This window comes from Carlito syrichta, unplaced genomic scaffold, assembly GCF_000164805.1.
Source record: "Carlito syrichta isolate Samal-C Ts95f unplaced genomic scaffold, Tarsius_syrichta-2.0.1 Scaffold135583, whole genome shotgun sequence".
Classification (NCBI taxonomy): domain Eukaryota; kingdom Metazoa; phylum Chordata; class Mammalia; order Primates; family Tarsiidae; genus Carlito; species Carlito syrichta.
In genome coordinates, this window is record NW_007079679.1 from 59,469 (window position 1) to 78,631 (window position 19,163).

Below are 19,163 nucleotides of genomic sequence, written 5' to 3' on the forward strand. Positions count from 1 at the left end.
CATGCCCAGCTAATTTTTGATTTATTGTAGAGATGAGGTCTCGCCAAGTTGCCCGGGCGGATCTCGAACCTGAGGGCTCAGGCAATCCACTCACCTCAGCCTCCCAAAGGCACGGGATTACAGGCTGAGCCATCCAAGTGCCTTTCGAATTCACCATGTACCTCTGTGGGATGCCTTTCAAAAGACAGGAGCTGGGTTGCAGGATCCATGTTGCTGAGCCCCAAATATAAAAATGTTTGTGGGGAATGAGGTTTGATCTGTAAATATAAATCCAACCATTAGTCTTTCTTATAAAGTATACACTAATCGATCACTCAGGATAGTTGGCCTAAAATGTTAAACACTTTCTTTTCACAGAAGAAGTACTAAAATTAATTAAAATTAGCCTGAGCAACATAGTGAGACCCCATCTCTATAAAAACTATAAAAATTAGTCAGGCGTGGTGGCAGCACCTATGCCAGCTACTTGGGAGGCTGTGGCAGGAGGCTTGCTTGAGCCCAAGAGTTCGAGGCTGTAGTGAGCTATGATCCCACCACTGCACTCCAACTCTATCTCAAAACAAACAAACAAACCCACGATTATTAAAATGGACTCTGGTTAGAGCTTATGTTTGGGAAATTAAAAAAATTTTTTTTTTGAGCCAGAGTCTCACTCTGTCACCCAGGCTGTAGTGCAAGGGCACGCTCACAGCACCACAGCCTCGACTTACTGGGCTCAGGCGATCCTTCTGCCCAAGCCTTCCAAGTAGCTGGAGCTACAGGTGTGTGCCACCATGCCCGGCTGATTTTTTGATTTATGGTAGAGACGAAGTCTTGCCATATTGCTCAGGCTAGTCTCGAACTCCTGGGCTCAGGCAATCCTCCCACCTCCACCTCCCAAAGTGCTGAGATAACAGGTGTGAGCCACTGTGCCCGGTGGGAAATTTATCAAGAGGGAAGAGAATGCAGTTAGCTGTTCTGTTTCCCTAAAGTGACTTTAAGAATGTTTCTTACCAGTTTTCTGCTTATTAAACATCTTACTTTAGATACATTATAAGTGAGCACCTTTTAATGCATACCAAGTAATTTCACAGATTGTTTCTGTGGCTTATTATGAAGAAGCAAACGCCTAAGCTTTAAGCATGTTCTTCTTCTAGAGGTGATCAAGCAGTTGACTGCAAATCATCACTGATGAGGTAAAGAGGGACTGACCAGCAGGTCCTGAGTGTCACCGCAGGGAATGAATTAACTTACTTGGTGGACACACCCTAAAGTAACCCCAAATGAGTCATGTCCTTGAATAATTCCTTTTCCTTGAGTTCAAACAGAACCTGTGACTTGCAGTGTGACAAAGGTGGTGGTACAGTCTCTCCCATGGATAGGCGACATTATAAGACTCCATCTTAGCACCCTAGAGAATGTCACCTGCTGCCGTGTCGTGAGAGGCTAGTGGTAGGGAACTTCAGGTGGCCTCTAGAGCTGAGAGCAGCCCCTGACTGACAGGCAGGAGGAAACAGGGAACTGAGTCCTTTAACTACAAGAAACAGAATTCTTCCCACCACTGCACAAGACTGGAAGAGGCTTCAGGCTCTGGACAGGAAAACAGCCCAGCCCTGTGACTGCAGCCCTGCGAGACCCTGAACAGAGGACCCAGTTAAGCTGTGCGCAGAGTCCTGACCCAATGAAACTGTGAGATCATACATGTCTGTTGTTTTAAGCTGCTGGGTTTGTGACAATTTGTTACACAGCAATAGATAGCTGATAACAGTTTAATAGATTGTAAGCCAGAGGATGAGAACCATGAGGAGAAAAATGGGATCAGTGCTGCCATTCCTAACAAGCAAGCGACACATTCTGACATGTATCCACATTTAAAACAAATACTGTCAGGTACGGTGGCTCATACCTATAATCCCAGCACTTTGGGAGGCCGAGGTGAGAGGACTGCCTGAGCCCATGGGTTCAAAACCAGCCTGGGCAACTTGGCGAGACCTCATCTCTACAAGTAAAAAAAAAAATTAGCTGGGCATGGTGGCACTTGCCTGTAGTTCCAGCTACTTGAAGGCTGAGATGGAAGGATTGCCTGAGCCCAGTAGGTCAAGGGTGCGGTGGCCATGAGTGTGCCACTGCACTCGAACCTGGGCAACAGAGTGACACTCCAACTCAAAAAACAAACAAACAAACAAATCAAAACAAAAAAAAACACATATACTGGCCGGGCGCGGTGGCTCAGCCTGTAATCCCAGCACTTTGGGAAGCCCAGGAGAGAGGATTATTGGAGCCCGGGGGGTTCAAGACAAGCCTGGGCAACTTGGTAAGACCGTGTCTCTACAATAAATAAAAAATAAGCTGGGCGTGGTGGTGCATGACTGTAATTCCAGCTACTTGGAAGGCTGAGGTGGAAGGATCGCCTGAGCTCAGAAGGTGGAGGCTGCGGTGGCCTTGAGAGCGCCACTGCACTCCAGCCTGGGGGACGGAGTGAGACTCCAACTCGGAAAAAAAAAATTAAAATGAACAAATAAAACACATACTAATGTGGCTGGGCATGGTAGCTTATGCTTGTAATCCCAGTACTTTGGGAGGCAAGGCAGGAGGACTGCTCGGGACCAGGAGTTCAAGACCAGCCTGAGGTCAGGCATGGTGGCTCACACCTGTCGTCCCAGCACTTTGGAAGGTGGAGGTGAGAGGATCGCCTGAGCCCATAGGTTCAAGACCAGCCTGGGCAACTGGGCAAGACCTCGTCCCTACAACAAATAAAAAAAATTAGCTGGGTGTGGTGGCACGTGCCTGTGATCCCAGCTACTTGGAAGGCTGAGGCGGAAGGATCGCTGGAGCCCAGCAGGTCGAGGCTGCGGTGGCCGGGAGTGGCCACTGCACTCCAGTCTGGGCGACAGAGTGAGACTCCAACTCAAAAAAACCCAAAAAACCTAATGTGTATAAAATAAAATTCCAAAGGAGAAACAGTAAATCCTTTAAATAAAGAGACTTATGAGGAGTCTTCTAAATTAAACAAAAACAAAACAAACCCCCAAGTCAAAATTCTCAGTATCATTTTAAAACCCATAATAAAAATCTGCAGCGGAGTGACCGAGAGACACATAGAAAATGCCAGAAAATAAAAGCACAGATTCTATCTCCCTCCATCCTCATTTATTCAATGGGACAAACATTTATTGTGGAACTACTACATACTGGTCACTGTATCAGAACCAAGGAACATGGAAATGTAGAGAACATAATCCATATTCTGGTGTCTACCAAGAGTATGTTATAGCTCCTAATTATAGCTACAATTTACTTTCCCAAATTATGGATCAATCTGCTTTCCTTAGCAAGTATCATTTTAAATCAATTGGGAATTTGATTTAGAGATAGATTCAGAGACCTTATTCCTGTGGAACAGAATACTAACACCTCAATCAAAGATGGAATCAAATTAACTGGGCGTGGATGCACGTGCCTATGGTTCCAGCTACTTGAAAGGCTGAGGTGGAAGGATCGCCTGAGCTCAGCAGGTCAAGGCTGCGGTAGCCATTATCATGCCAGTGGACTCCAGCCTGGGTGACAGAGTGAGACTATGAATCAAATCTGGGAGCAGTGGCTCATGCCTGTAATCCCAGCACTTTGGAGGCAGAGGTGAGAGAAGATGGCCTGAGTCCACAGGTTCAGACATCAGCCTGGGCAACTTGGTGAGACCCTGTCTCGACAATAAAAATTTAAAAAAATTAACTGGGTGTGATGGCATGTGCCTGTAGTTCCAGTTACTTGGAAGACTCAGGCAGAAGGATTGCCGGAGCCCAGCAGGTCAAGGCTGTGGTAGCTGTGAGCATGCCACTGCACTCCAGCCTGGGTGACAGAGTGAGACTCCAACTAAAAAAAAAGATGGAATGAAATCCTCTTAATCATTCTCATTTTAGCTGACAAAAGCAGTCAACAATATTATGTATCTCCTACAGATAGACCCAGGTACAAAATTACCAACAATTAGAAGACAGGTTCCCTGCTCCTAAGAAATGAAACCTTGCCCAATGTGGTGGCACATGCCTATAGTCCCAGCTACTCAGGAGGCTGAGGTGGGAAAATGGTTTGAGTCCAGGAGTTTGTGGCCAGCCTGAGCAATACAGCAACATAAGAAAGAGGGAAGGGGAGAAGAGAAGGAGGAGGAGAGAAGACCTGGATGGAAAGCCTACATATTTACAAATGGCCACGAACATTAGAAAGGAATGTTACCCAGGAGTCAGATGCCCTGGCATTTCAAAATAAGGTTCTTTGTACAGGTAAAACTGGGAAGAATCAATCTGTAATAGATGTCATCCATCGTTTGTAGAGACCACCTAAAAACAAACTACAAACAAAAAACAATGAATCAAACTGGGTTTGAGAACTCAGGGATATCTAAGCTCAACCATGGAAGTTATTAGAGTAATTAAAACAAAATGAAGTCTTGGGTCAGGAGCTAGTGTTCGAACCTAGAAAGCAGAAAAAGTCTTTAATATGATATGAGAAAAAAAAAATCTGCAGGACTTGAACTAAAAAAAAAACTTTTAAATAGAATAAGTGTGTGAAGAACTCATTACCATGTCCTTATTTCCTAATCTGTCCATTGACTGGTCCAACCAACACGACTACATTTCTTACCCAAACACAACCGCTTTCCCTCCTGATCAGGAATGCAGAATAACTCCTCACGGCCTGCCTCAATACATTCCAACCCCTTAGCATAACATTTGAGGCTTTCCCCCAGCTTCTCTCTGACCTCCTCCCTCTGGGTTTGAGGAAGTCCTACTCCTCTTCCAGGCCCAAGACTCGATGGCTTGGATTCATGGCTCCCTGCTCTGTTCCCTCTAAAGCATCTGCCATGGCTGGCCTGGATAGGACTTTGATGCTTGAGATGCTTCGGGTCTCGACTTGCTCATTTGGGAAATTCCAGGCCAGCACCCTACCTAGCACAGTAGCTGAGCAGACTTATTGAACTGAAGAAAAGACAGAAGCTGGTCAGGCATGGTGGACTCATGCCTGTAATCTCAGCATGTAAGGAGGCCAAGGTGGGAAAACTGCTTGAGACCAGGAGTTCAAGACCAGCCTAAGCAACACAGTGAGATCTTGTCTCCACAGACAGTTTTTGTTTTTTTTTTTGAGTTGGAGTCTCACTCTGTCGCCCAGACTGGAGTGCAGTGGCCGCTCCCGGCCACCGCAGCCTCAACCTGCTGGGCACCAGCGATTCTTCCAAGTAGCTGGAACTACAGGCACGCGCTACCACGCCCGGCTGATTTTTTATTTATTTGCAGGGATGAGGTCTCACCAAGTTGCCCAGGCGGGTCTCGAACCCGCGGGCTCAGGCAATCCACTCACCTCAGCCTCCTCACAGTTTTAAAAATTGCCAAGTGTGGTGGCGCATGCCTGTAGTCCCAGCTACTTGGGAGGCTGAGGTAGAGGATTTCCTGAGCCTGGGAGGTTGAAGCTGTGGTGAGCTGTGATCATGTCACTGTACTTCAGCCTGGGCGACTAGAGTGAGACTCGGACCCCTCCCCACTAAAAAATAGAAGCTAGAGATGTCAAACTGGCAGAAGGTAAAAACAAAATGTTTGAAGACCAAACCCTGACATATCTAGATTTTTTTTTTTTGAGTTGGAGTCTCACTCCGTCACCCAGGTTGGAGTGCAGTGGCATACTCACGGCCATCCCAGCGTTGATTTGCTGGACTCCAGGGATCCTTCCACCTCAACCTTCCAAGTAGCTAGAGCTATAGGCACGTGCTACCACACCTGGCTAATGTTTGATTTATTGTAGAGATGAGGTCTTGCCAAGTTGCCCGGGCTGGTTTTGAACCCGCAGGTTCAGGCAGACATCTCCAGATGTAACTGGGCCAGTGGAGAAGTCAAAAACAGGTAAGAACTGCTGGGCTCCAAGGTGAAAGAAGAGAGAAGCCAAGGGTATTTGCATGACTGTGGGTTCAGCTGGGGAGCTCTCTTTGTGGCCTCTTTTTTTTTGGAGTTGGAGTCTCACTCTGTCGCCCAGACTAGAGTGCAGTGGCTGCTCCTGGCCACCGCAGCCTCGACCTGCTGGGCTCCGGCCATCCTTCCGCCTCAGCCTTCCGAGTAGTCGGAATTACAGGTGCACGCTACCATGCCCGGCTAGTTTTTTGATTTGTTGTAGAGATGAGGTCTCGCCTGCCCAGGCGGGTCTCGAACCCGCGGGCTCAGGCAATCCACTCACCTCAGCCTCCCAAAGGCGCGGGATTACAGGCTGAGCCACCGAACCCAGCTCGTGGCCTCTTTTTTGGGCCAAGCACATAGTGCTTGCCTGGCTACTTCAGAAAGTTTTAGGGATAGTCAAAATTATCCCATCATCTCCCTTTGATAATTAGACTTTAATTCATATTATAAGCAAAAGTCTGCCTGTGAAAACACTGAAGGTGTTAAGAAAGTTATGGAAAACTCTATTCGTAGGAAATATCTAAGTCATATAAGTAAAAAGCAAATCAAAAAAAGAAAAGTTGGCCGGGTGCAGTGGCTAACACCTGTAATCCCAGCACTTTGGGAGGTGGAGGTGAGAGGATTGTCTGAGTCCAGCGGTTCAAGACCAGCCAGGACAACTTGATAAGACTTCGTCTCCACAATAAATAAAAAAATTAGCCAGGTGTCATAGCACATTCCTGTGGTTCCAGCTACTTGGAAGGCTGAGGCAGAAGGATCGCCTGAGCCCAGCAGGTTGAGGCTGGCTGTAAGCGTGCCACTGCACTCCAGCCTGGGCAAGACTCCGACAGGAAAACAAAAAAGTTCAGAGAAATCTTTTCTTCCTAAGAAAAGCTATGAAGGCCCTGCTTGGTTGCCAGGTTTTGGAATTAGGGTAATTCTGGCCTCATAGAATGAGTTAGGTAGGGTTCTCCTTGTTTTTGTCCTCTGGAAAAGTTGTAGAGAATTGAAATAATTTCTTCCTTAAATGTTTGGAAGAATTCACTGGTGAACCTCTCTGCGTCTGGTGTTTTCTGCTTTGGAACTTTATTATTTATCAGTTTCTTTTTTTTTTTTTTGGGTTGGAGTCTCACTCTGTCGCCCAGACTGGAGTGCAGTGGCTGCTCCCGGCCACTGCAGCCTCAACCTGCTGGGCTCCGGCGATCCTTCCGCCTCAGCCTTCCAAGTAGCCGGAATTACAGGCATGCGCTACCACGCCCGACTGATTTTTGATTTATTGTAGAGATGAGGTCTCGCTGCCCAGGCGGGTCTCGAACCCGCGGGCTCAGGCCATCCACTCACCTCAGCCTCCCAAGGCGCAGGATTACAGGCTGAGCCACCGAGCCCGGCTATTTATCAGTTTCTTTTACAGATATATTATTCATTCGTCTTCTTTATAGATATGGGCTTATTTAGGTTGTCTTTGCATTCTTGTATGTGTTTTGGCGGACTGTGTCTTCCAAGGACCCTGTACATTTCATCAAAGCTATCAGATTAAAAGGTTTTTAGGGCAAAAAAATTTTACATATAGTTAGTAAAAATCTGATGGAGAATGGTCACTGTTATACAAATTTCAGGAGAAAACAAGGTGGTATGTGAGATGGTAAACCTGAAACTAAAATAATGGTATTTAGAAGTTGGCTTTTAGGCCACTAAACAGGGCCTTCATAACTTTTCTTAGGAAGAAAAGATTTCTCTGAACTTTTCTTTATTTGATTTGTTTTTTGCTTATAGGACTTAGATATTTCCTACTAGTAGAGTTTTGCACAACTTTCTTAACACCTTCAGTGTTTTCACAGGCTGACTTTGCTTATAATATGGCTTAAAGTCTAATTATTAAGGGGAGATGATAAAGTAATTTTTTTTTGAGTTGGAGTCTCACTTTGTTGCTCAGGCTGGAGTACAGTGGCATACTCATGGTCACTCCGGCATTGACCTACTGGGCTCCAGTGAGCCTTCCGCCTCAGCTTTCCAAGTAGTTGGAACTACAGGCGGGCACTACCATGCCCAGCTAATTTTTGATTTATTGTAGCGACAAGGTCTTACCAAGTTGCCCAGGCTGGTCTCGAACCCGCAGGCTCAGGCAATCCACTTGCCTCAGTCTCCCAAAGTGCTGGGATTATAGGCTGAGTCACCAAGCCAGGCCAATGAGATAATTTTCATTATCCCTAAAACTTTCTGAAGTAGCCAGGCAAGAACTGTCACCTGAAATGTGTTCTCCTAGTCTTGGGACCTCTGGAACAGTAAATATGAGGATAGAAACCACTATAAATGTGTATGGTAATGCATGTCAGTGAGCATTCAGCTTTCAGAACACCTGCTTAAAGAATGCAAGGGCTCTAGGAGGAATTTATGACTTGGAATTTCCCAGAGCCAGATAGTGTCAGCAAGAGCAGATCTCTTAGTCCAAACCTGGGAAGGAGAATTTCCTAGTTGAAATGTTCTTTTTATCATCCTTAAGGAGATTCAACAGATATCAGTTGACTTCGTGTTTTACCGTTTTCCTCCATAGCTTGCTTGTAGGCTTTAGTCATGCTCTTAGGTTAACAGGCTCAGCTTGACCTAGCCTAGTGCCAAAGGAAAGTCTTGCTATCCCTGGTATATTCTTTCTGGGAGTTGAATTTTGTTGTTTGGTTGTTTTTTTTTTTTTTGAGTCAGTGTCTCACTCTATTACCTAGACTGGAGTGCAGTAGCACGCTCACTGAGCGATTCTTCTACTTTGGACTTCCAAGTAGCTGGAACCACAGGTGTGCATTACCACACCTGGATAGTTTTTTGATTTGTTGTAGAGACAAGGTCTCGCTAAGTTGTCCAGGCTGGCCTAGAACCCCTGGACTCAGGCAATCCTCTTGCCTCGGCCTCCCAAAGTGCTGGATTATAGGTGTGAGCCACTGTGCCTGGCCCACAGAACATTTTTTAAAGTACATTCTCACAAGTTAAATCTCACTTATTCAGTAAACATTTGTTTTGTGCCAGGCCTGGTTCTGGGCACGGGAATGCCACAGTAAGTCCAGAAAAGAGACACTGGAGAGTGCAGTGGCAAGGGAGAAGAAAGAGAGTGATAAGGAGTTAGCCCTTCAACGAGACAAGAGATTGTGGGATGTGGGTGATGGGCGCGTATGACGCTAGAGTCTAGCTAAATCAGGTTGGGGATGGGCGCACGCCCCAAGGAGACAGCCATGATCTGGACTTGAGGCTTTGTCCAGGCAAAGAAAGTGGGCATGTCATTTGAGGCTGGATGCACGTGTGTGTGCAAGGAAGGCACAGAGCATAAAAGCATGCTATGTGGTCCATTGGGCATGTGAGGTAGGCGCAACCTTGGAAGGGGCGCTCTGCTTGCTTTGCTGCTGTCTTACCAAGCATGGCCTTGAACTCTTGCATGGAGTCTGTTCTGTCCTGGTACAGTTAAGTACTTTGGAAAGTACTCTGACGTTTCTAAGGTGTTTGTCCTGAATCAGAAGAAAGATCAGGAGTCTTTAGCTCCTCTCTGCCCACCAGCCATTCTTCAGAAATGTCTTGAGATGTTCATTATCAACCGTCTTTCAGATTGAGCCCCCATGGTTCAAAGGCTCCTGTTTACTCCTTGTGAAACCAGCTTTCTCTTTCACTCCTAACCTCTGCCCACGTCTAGTATCTGTTGGCTGTTAATCTTTTTTTAATCTTATTTCTGTCTTCTCATATGGCACTATTAAGTATTGTAATGTCAACTTCTAAATATCACCTTTTTAGTTTCAGGTTTACCATCCCACATACCACATTGTGTTCTCTGGAAACTTAAATAACAGTGACCATTCTCCATTAAATTATTACTTACTATATGTAACTTTTTGTTCTAAAAACCTTTTTATCTGATATGGACCAAGTCCTTAAGACACAATCTGCCAAAACACACAAGAATGCAAAGACAATCTAAATAAGCCCACATCTGTAAATAAAATGAATGAATAATATATTAAAGAAACTGATGAATAATTAATAAAGTGCCTGAGCAGAAAACACCAGGCCCAGACAGGTTAACTGGTGAATTCTTCCAAACATTTAAGGAAGAAATTATACTAATTCTCTCCAACCTTTTCAGAAGACCAAAACAGAGGGGATACTACCTGACTCAATTTATGAGGCCAGAATTACCCTAATTCCAAAACCAAAGACATTACAAGAAAACTACAGACCAATATTTCTCATGAACACAGACGCAAAATCCCCAATAAAATATTAGTAAATTAAATTCAACACTGTATAATGAGAATAATACAACACAAACCATGACCAAGTGGGATTTATCCCAGGTATGCAAGGCTGGCTGTATATTCAAAAATCAATTAACATAACCCATCACATCAACAGGCCAAAAAAGAAAATCACACAATCATATCAACAGATGCTGAAAAGGCATCTAACAAAATCCAACATGCACTCATGTTAAAAACTCTCAGTAATCTAGGAATAGAACTTCCTCAACTTAACAAAGAACATCTACCAAAAAACCTACCTCACATGATTCTTAATGATGAGAAATGAGAAGTTTTTCCGTTAAGATTAGGAACAAGGCAAGGATGTACCCTCTAATGCAATAAGGAAATAAGAGGTATAAAGATTGGGAAGGAAGAATTAAAACTGCCTTTTTTTGCAGATACATGATTGCTTATGCAGAAAATCTAAAACAGGCTGGACTCAGTGGCACTTTGGGAGGCTGAGGTGAGTGGATTGCCTGAGCTCACAGGCTCGAGACCAGCCCGGGCAACGTGGCGAGACCTCATCTCTACAATAAATCAAAAATTTGGCAGGTGTGGTAGTGCACAGCTGTAGTTCCGGTTACTTGGAAGGCTGAGGCAGAAGGATTGTCAGAGTCCAGCAGGTCAATGCTGGGGTGGCTGTGAGTATGCCACTGCACTTCAGCCTGGGTGACAGAGTGAGACTCTAACTCAAAAAAAAAAAAAAAAAGAAAAAGAGAAAATTTGAAATAATTGACCAATAAACTCCTAAAACTAGTAAGCAATTATGGCAATGTCACAGGATACAAGGTTAAAATAGTTAAAGTATGAAAGTCAATTTCATCAATATATAGCAGCAATGAACAAATTCAACTTAAAATTATAAACACAGGAGCACACCTCATCAACAAGGATACCTGCATACTGAACATCTGTGTACCTAACCCTGAATTGTACCCCACATCTTTAAATAAAAAATTTAAAAAATAAAAATAAAAGTAAAAACATAATTCCACTTACATTTAGCACCCCCCAAAATGAAATACTTAGGTACAAGTCTAACCAAGTACATACACAATCTAGATGAGGAAAACTACAACTCTGACTTAAAAAAAAAAATCTAAGAGCTAAAAAATGAAGAGCTATTTCATGTTCATGAACAGGAAGGCTCAATATTGTTGTGCTCTATTATTCCCAACGTGGTCTATGGATTCCATGCAATTGCAATCATAAATGATGTTGCTAAGTGAAAGCCAATCTGAAAAGGCTATACAGGATATAATTCCAAGTTGACGGCATTCTGGAAAAGGCAAAACTATGGAGAGAGTAAAAAGGTCAGAGGCTGCTAGGGGTTGGTAGTATGAGGGGAAGAGAAATGCATAGGCAAAGCATAGAGGATTTTAGTGCAGCAAAGATCCTATATAATACGTGTCATTATACATTTGTCCAGATCCAGATAATGCACAACACCAAGAGCGAGCCCTAATGTAAACTGTGAACTGTGGGTGATTATGATTTGTCCATGTAGGCTCACCAATTCTAACAACTGTACTACTCTGGTGAGGGATGTTGATAATAGGGGAGGCTATGCGTGTGTGGGAATGGGACATACATGGGAGATCTCTGTATCTTCCTTTTAATCTTGCTGTGAATCTAAACCTGCTCTTATAAAAATAAAGTCTTATTACAAAAAAAAAAAGAGGCTGGGCATGGTGGCTCATGTCTGTAATCCTAGCACTCTGGGAGGCCAAGGCAGGAGGATTGATTGAGGACAGGAGTTTGAGATCAGCCTGGGCAACATAGTAAAACCTTGTCCCTACGAAAATAAATAAATAAATTTGTTGGGTGTGGTGGCACACACCTGTAATCCCAGCTACTTGGGAGGCTAAGGCAGAAGGATTACCTGAGCCCAGGAGGTTGAGGCTGCCATGAGCTGTGATTGTGCCATTGCACTCCAGCCTGAATGACAAGAGTAAGACCCTGATTCAAAAAATAAAAAGAGGGAGTGGGGAGGGGAGCAGGGGAGGAGAAAGGGGGAGGAGAAGGGGAGAGGGAAAGGGAGAAAGAGAGGGACCGCTACCTAGCGCCTCTGAAACCTGGTTTCCTTAGATTAAAGGTGTAAGCAAACATGGGACTAACAGGGCCCCCAGGTCAAGTATTTCATTTAAAGAAAAGAAAAATCAAAATGATTTTTGTGGTTTTTTTTCTTTTTTTTTTTGAGTCGAAGTCTTACTCTGTCACCCAGGCTGGAGTGCAGTGACACGTTCACGGCCACCACAACCTTGACCTGCTGGGCTCAGGTGATCCTTCCACCTCAGCCTTCCAAGTAGCTGGAACCACAGGCACACGTCACCATGCTCGGTTACTTTTTAGTTTTATTTGTTGTAGAGATGAGGTCTCACCAAGTTGCCCAGGCTGGTCTCGAGCCCCTAATCCTCTAGTCTCTGCCTCCCAAAGTGCTGGGATTACAGGTGTGAGCCACCACACCTGGCTGATTTTCTGCATTTTATTTGTTCATTTCTAATTTTTTCTTTTCTTTTTTTTTTTTTCCAGTCAAGGTCCCACTCACCCAGGATGGAGTGCAGTGGCATGATCATGGCTCACTGCAGCCTCAAACTCCTGGGCTCAAGCAATCCTTCTGCCTCAGCCTCCTGAGTAGCTAGGACTACAGGTGAGTAACACCATTCCCAGCTAATTTTTTTTTTTACTTTTTGTAGAGATAGGGTCTTACTACGTTACCCAGGCTGGTCTCAAACTCCTGGGCTCCCAAAGTGCTGGGACTACAGGCATGAGCCACTGTACCCTGCCAGCCTAATTTTCTTTCTATATGAAGTAAGTAAAATATGCTAATATGTGACCCTTGTGATTAATTTAAAATCTACCATGTCCACACATGCAACTTAGGCTCAAAAATTATTTCCATTAGTTCAGTAAACCACCTCCTAGGTAAAATGATTTATGAAAACTGAAATAAGTGGAACACTCTTTCTCCAAGTATGGCCGGGGACCTGTAGCACTGGCACCCTCGGGAGCTTGTTAGAAATGTGGACTCCAGTCGGGTTCAGTGGCTCAGCCTGTAATCCCGCGCCTTGGGAGGCTGAGGTGAGTGAATTGCCTGAGCCCGTGGGTTCGAGACCCGCCTGGGCAACTTGGTGAAACCTCATCTCTACAATAAATAAAAAACTTATCCAGGTGTGGTAGCACAAGCCTGTAGTTCCAGCTACTCGGAAGGCTGAGGCGGAAGGATCGCCGGAGTCCAGCAGGTCAAGGCTGCGGTGGCCGGGAGCGGCCACTGCACTCCAGTCTGGGCGACAGAGTGAGACTCCAATTCAAAAACAAAAAACAAAAAAACAGAAATGTGGACTCCACAGTGAATATTTGTATTCCTAACCCTGAAATGTGCCCCACAATTTTAAAATAAAAAAATTTTAAAAGTTAAAAAAAAGAAAGAAAGAAAGAAATGTGGACTCTTGGCCAGGTGTGGTGGCTCATGCTTGTAATCCCAGCACTTTGGGAGGCAGAGGTGAGAGGATTGCCTGAGCCCAGGGGTTCAAGACCAGCCTGAGCAACATGATGAGACCTCATTTCTACAATAAATCAAAAAATCAGCCGGGCACTGTGGCACATGCCTATAGTTCCAGCTACTTGGAAAGCTGAGGTGGAAGGATCGCCTGAGCCCAGCAGGTCAAGACTACAGTGGTCGTGAGCGTGCCATTGCACTCCAGCCTGGGTGGCAGAGTGAGACTCCGACTCAAAAAACAAAACAAAACCAAAACCAAAATCAGACAAATATAAAAAAAGAAATGTGGACTCTTAGTACCACTGAGATATGCTACACAGAACCTGCATTGCAGAGATTTGCTGCACTCCAAGCCTGAGAAGCACTACTGTCGAGCAACACTGTCCAGAATTTTCTGTGATGAAGGAACTGTTCTCTATCTGCACTAATATGGCACCCACTAGCCACATGGAGCTACCAAGCACCTGGAAGGTAGCTAGTGTGACTGAGAAACTGAATGTTTAGTTTTATTTAACCATAATTTATTTTAATTAAAAAAGACACATGGTGAGCAGCTATCACATCAGACAATACAGCTCTCTAATGTAATAGTGTGCGCTTGCAAGCAAATGATTAAGAAATGCCCACTCTATGCCAGGAGCACATCTGCAGTCCTAGCTACTCAGGAGTCTGAGGTGGGAGGACGCTTGAGCCCAGGAGTTCAAGGCCAGCCTGGGCAACATAGCAGGACCCTGTCACCAAAAAAAAAGTAACTACTATAGCCTACCAATTCTGCCACACAGCGCACTTGCCATTCCAACAATATGCAGACTGACTTGAAGACGAGCCAGTTCTCTTCAGCTGTGCTAAAGACTAAATGTTTATGTCCTCCTCAAATTCTTTTTTTTTTTTTTTTGAGTTGGAGTCTCATTCTGTCGCCCAGACTCGAGTGCAGTGGCACGCTACCAGCCACCGCAGCCTCGACCTGCTGGGCTCCGGCAATCCTTCCACTTCGCCTTCCAAGTAGCTGGAACTACAGGCGCGCGCTACCACGCCCGGCTGATTTTTGATTTATTGTAGAGATGAGGTCTCGCCAAGTTGCCCAGGCGGGTCACGAACCCACAGGCTCAGGCAATTCACTCACCTCAACCTCCCAAAGCGCGGGATTATAGGCTGAGCCACCGAGCCCGGCTCTCCTCAAATTCTTTTACATTTATTTTTATTTTTCATCTTGTAGAGACTGGATCTTACTATGTTGCCCAGACTGGTCTTGAACTCCTGACCTCAAGCAATCATCCTGCCTTGGTTTCCCAAATGCTGGGATTACAGGTGAGAACCACCATACCTGGTCCCAAAATTCTTACATTGAAACCTAGTCTCTAGCCAGGTGTGGTGGCTCATGCCTGTAATTCCAGCACTCTGGGAGGCTGAGGCGGGCAGATCACTTGAGGATGGGAGTTTGAGACCAATCTTGGCAACATGATGAGACCTTGTTTCTACCAAAAAAAAAAAAAAAAAAAAAAAAAAAAAAATATATATATATATATATATATATATATGAGCTGCGGTATGGTGGCACATGCCTGTAGTCTCGGTTGATATGGGAGGGTCGCCTGAGCCCAGGAGGTCAAGGCTGCAGTGAGCCGTGATCAGTGCACTCCAGGCTGAGCAACTGAGAGAGACCTCAACTCAGAAAAAATATACAGCATGCACCATAGTGGAAAACAGACAATCCTTGGTAAAAGAGATTGTATTACTGGCCCTACACAAGAAATGACTAGGAACATGAAGGGTCCAAATCGGAGAACCCATTCCAGAACTCCCCCTATTCCCGGAGAAGCTCAGGGTGGAGATGGTCAGAAGGTCATTAAAGGAAATTGGTCATCTTCCACACAATCAGTCTTCAGCTGAGCCCAACCAGCCGGTGCTTTCTAAAGTCCCCAGTGTCCTGTCACTATCTATGTAACTGGAAGGAAGAATGATACAGAGTTCAATATTCTGAAACTATTCTACTACAATGACAAAACAAATTAGGTACAAGCACCTGAAGCTAATAGTGCTGAAAGGCATATATAAGAATCTCGGTTTAGGAGAAATATTTTCTTTCTTTAAGCAAACTTGCAGGGACAATACAGGTTGACAGGGCCTCACATCTGAGATGAAAAATTCTTTTGCGCTAAACAGTTGAGCTAAACTGACTCTAGGGGTTGTGAAAGGGATGGCTGGCAGGCACTGAGAGAGGGCAGGGTGGTAAAGACTTGCAAAATTCTCACAATCTGCTTTCTCTCCCAGGTTGATCATCTATGGGGTTGCAGAGGTTACTGTGAGGAAAAGACCCACCCAACCTGTTTTCTCCAGAGTGAAGTAACTGGCCCCCTGAGCCTGGAGACTGTGGTCCTGACTTGGGCAGCCCTTAGGGCCTTGAGTTCATCCAAAGAAGTAAGGGAGATCTGGAGCTTCCAAGATCTCAAAATAAAAACCCCAGGGGACTTCTCATCTCAGAAAGAAGCCAGGAACCAAGAGTCAGCTACCTACTGGTTATGTTATCCAGCATGAATAGTACTCCCCAGCCTTAAGACTGTCTTTGAGAACAGAAGAGAAGAGGTGACTGACTGTATTCCATTCTAAAGCCTATCTGGAGGAGACTAGCACCTCAGAGTGCCCCGTAAGGAAAACAGCAGCAGCTGTGGGACTGGGCTGGGTCACAGATACCTGCAGAAGGCCACCTCTGAGCAGAGTTCCCTGCCAGGCTGGAAGGAACTCAGGCAGCTCCCAGGACACACCCAAAGCGCTACCTCTGCAGTGACACTCCTGGGTGTGAAGTCTTCCTCCTCCCCCAGCTCCTACGAGTCCTTCCAGAGCCTCCTCAGGCCATGAAACTTCGCTGAATGCTAGGTGCCAGGCACTGAGCACCGGGCCCGGGATACAAGGGAAAGTACAGTAGAGCCCCTGTCCTCAGACTAGCCTAACACACAGGGCATCACAGAAAGGCCCCCTCTCCTAGCCCAGCTCTTTTGTGCTAGGAATTACTTCTACAGAGTACACTTCTGTTCTGACAACTATAAATTAGTCTTCCTGCTTCTCAGGGAGCTCCAAGAGGGCAGGGAACAACTTAGCCATCTCCGTTTCTCTAGTACCAGGCACAGTGCTCCTAAAGGTAGACTCAAACAGCTGAAAGGTGAAGAGGATGCCCAGTTGTCCAGCTAGAGGCTATTAAACTGCAGAAAAGAGTCAAACTCTGCAAGAAATAAAGACCGGGTGCCGTGGCTCATACCTGCCATCCCAGCACCTTGGGAGAAGGAGGCAAGAGGATTGCCTGAGCCCAGGGGTTCGAGACCAGTCTGAGCAACTTGGTGAGACCTTGTCTCTACAATAAATTTAAACCGAACAAACAAACAAAGAAATAAAATTAGCTGGGTGTGGTGATGTGCGCTTGAGGTTTCAGCTACTTGGAAGCCTGAGACAAAAGGATTGCCTGAGTCCAGCAGGTTGAGGCTGTGGTGGCCTTGAGTGTGCCATGGCACTTTAGCCTGGGTGAGAGTGAGTCTCTGACTCAAAAAAAAAAAAAAAAAAAAAAAAGAGAAAAGAAACAAAGGAAAGGGTGTTTGAAGAACAAATACATGCCTTATCCATCTTCTTCTCTGCCTCTTCCTTCCTGGAGTTGCTGTTTTCCTGGCTTTGTAACTGCTCTTCACTAGGGGCTCTAAGTGGTCACACAGTCCACACCACCAAACCCTAGTCCCACCCCCAAGGGACTATCCTTCATCCCAAACAGGCCCCATTTAACAAGACCTCAGCCTCCAAAAGGACTTCAGTACTTTCCTTTTTGCTAAAAATGCCAGCAGGCTCCAAACACAGTGGGCTGCCTCGCGAAGCAGATTCTGCCTACCCTGGCAGGCTAACAAGGGGTGGATGCGTAGGTAAACAAGACAGGCAGTCTTAGCATGGCTTTGTTTTCACCATGCAACTGAAATAAACTCTTATTGAGACTTGTAGGTCCCATGTGAGCGGGTTCCAGCCTCCCTCCAAAGTCAACTCTTTCTCTCTCTGGCATCTCTCTATTCTTTTCCCTGGCTGGGAACTTTGTCTCCCAGGCTCTGCTTTCTTTCTTTCTTTTTTGTGGTATATTAACTATTTATTTGTTGTCAATTATTTATTTGTTATTTTAAGACAATTCTCTTAGAACAGTTTGAGGTTCACAGCAAAATTGAGCAGTAAAAAAACCTTTTATTTACTTTTTTTTTTTTTTTTTTAGAGACGGTGTCTTGCATGTTGCCCAGGCTGATTTCAAGCTCCTGGCCTCAAGTAATCCTCTCACCTCAGCCTCTCAAAGTGCTGGGATTACAGGCTTGAGCCACACCACCTGGCCTTTTTTTAGTTTTAAGACATAGGATCTCGGGCAAACCCCTCGGGTCCCTCCCACTGTGGGAGCTTTTCTGTCCTTCCAATAAATCTTGCTTTCAAGAGAAAAAAAAGAAAGAGAGATAGGGTCTCACTCTGTTACCCAGGCTGGAGTGTAGTGTCATGATCATAGCTCAATGTAACCTCAAACTCCTGGGCTGAAGCGATCCTCCCAACTTAGCCTCCCAAAGTGCTGGGAATACAGGTGTGCATCTCTGTGCTTGCCCCCTAAGCTCTGCTTTCTTTCTTTCTTTCTTTTTTTTGTGAATCAGTCTCATTCCGTTGCCCAGGTTGGAGTGCAGTGGCACACTCACAGCCACCCCAGAGTCGACCAGCTGGGCTCCAGCGATCCTTTTGCCCTAGCCTTCCAAGTAGCCAGAAGTACAAGTGCATGCTACCACACCCGGCAAATATTTGTTTTGTTTTTGAGTTAAAGTCTCACTCTGTCACCCAGACTGGAGTGCAGTCGCTGCTGCTGGCCACCGCATCCTTAACCTGCACAGCTCCTGCGATCCATCCACCTCAGCCTTCCAGTAGCTGGAACTACAGGCGCATGCTACCACGCCCGGCTATTTTTTTGATTTATTGTAGAGATGATGTCTCGCCAAGTTGCCCAGGGAGGTCTTGAATCCGCGGGCTCAGGTGATCCACTCACCTCAGCCTCCCAAAGCGCGGGATTACAGGCTGAGCCACCGAGCCCGGCTAAATTTTTGATTTATTGTAGAGATGAGGTCTTGCTAAGTTGCCTGAGCTGGTCTCAAACCCACAGGCTCAGGCAATCCACTTGCCTCGGCCTCCCAAAGTGCTGGAATTACAGAGCCTGGCCAGCTCTGCTTTCTTTGCGCTCTTTCCCACTTGAGGGCCTCTGAAGGTGCTGTCCCTTTTCCATGACTGCTCTCTGCCACCTGGCTTCCATTCAATCCCTTCCCCTATAGCTTTTATTGCAATTTATACTTAATTTTTGCTACTTACTACCTCTCCCCCAAGCCATGAACTTGAGAGCAAGGGCTGTGTCAGCACCCAGCTCAGTGCTTTGCACATAGGGTCCAATAAATATTTACCAAATTCATGAAAAAAAGGGGTCCTCCATTTCTTTCTTTTTTTTTTTTTTTTTTT

General features: G+C 45.5%; 1 protein-coding gene across 1 annotated transcript in view; it reads right to left on the reverse strand.

Annotated features, from left to right (window-relative positions):
- Positions 1-19,163, reverse strand: part of PBX4 (PBX homeobox 4) — a 60,822-nt gene that overhangs the window by 40,777 nt on the left and 882 nt on the right. The window lies entirely within an intron of this gene.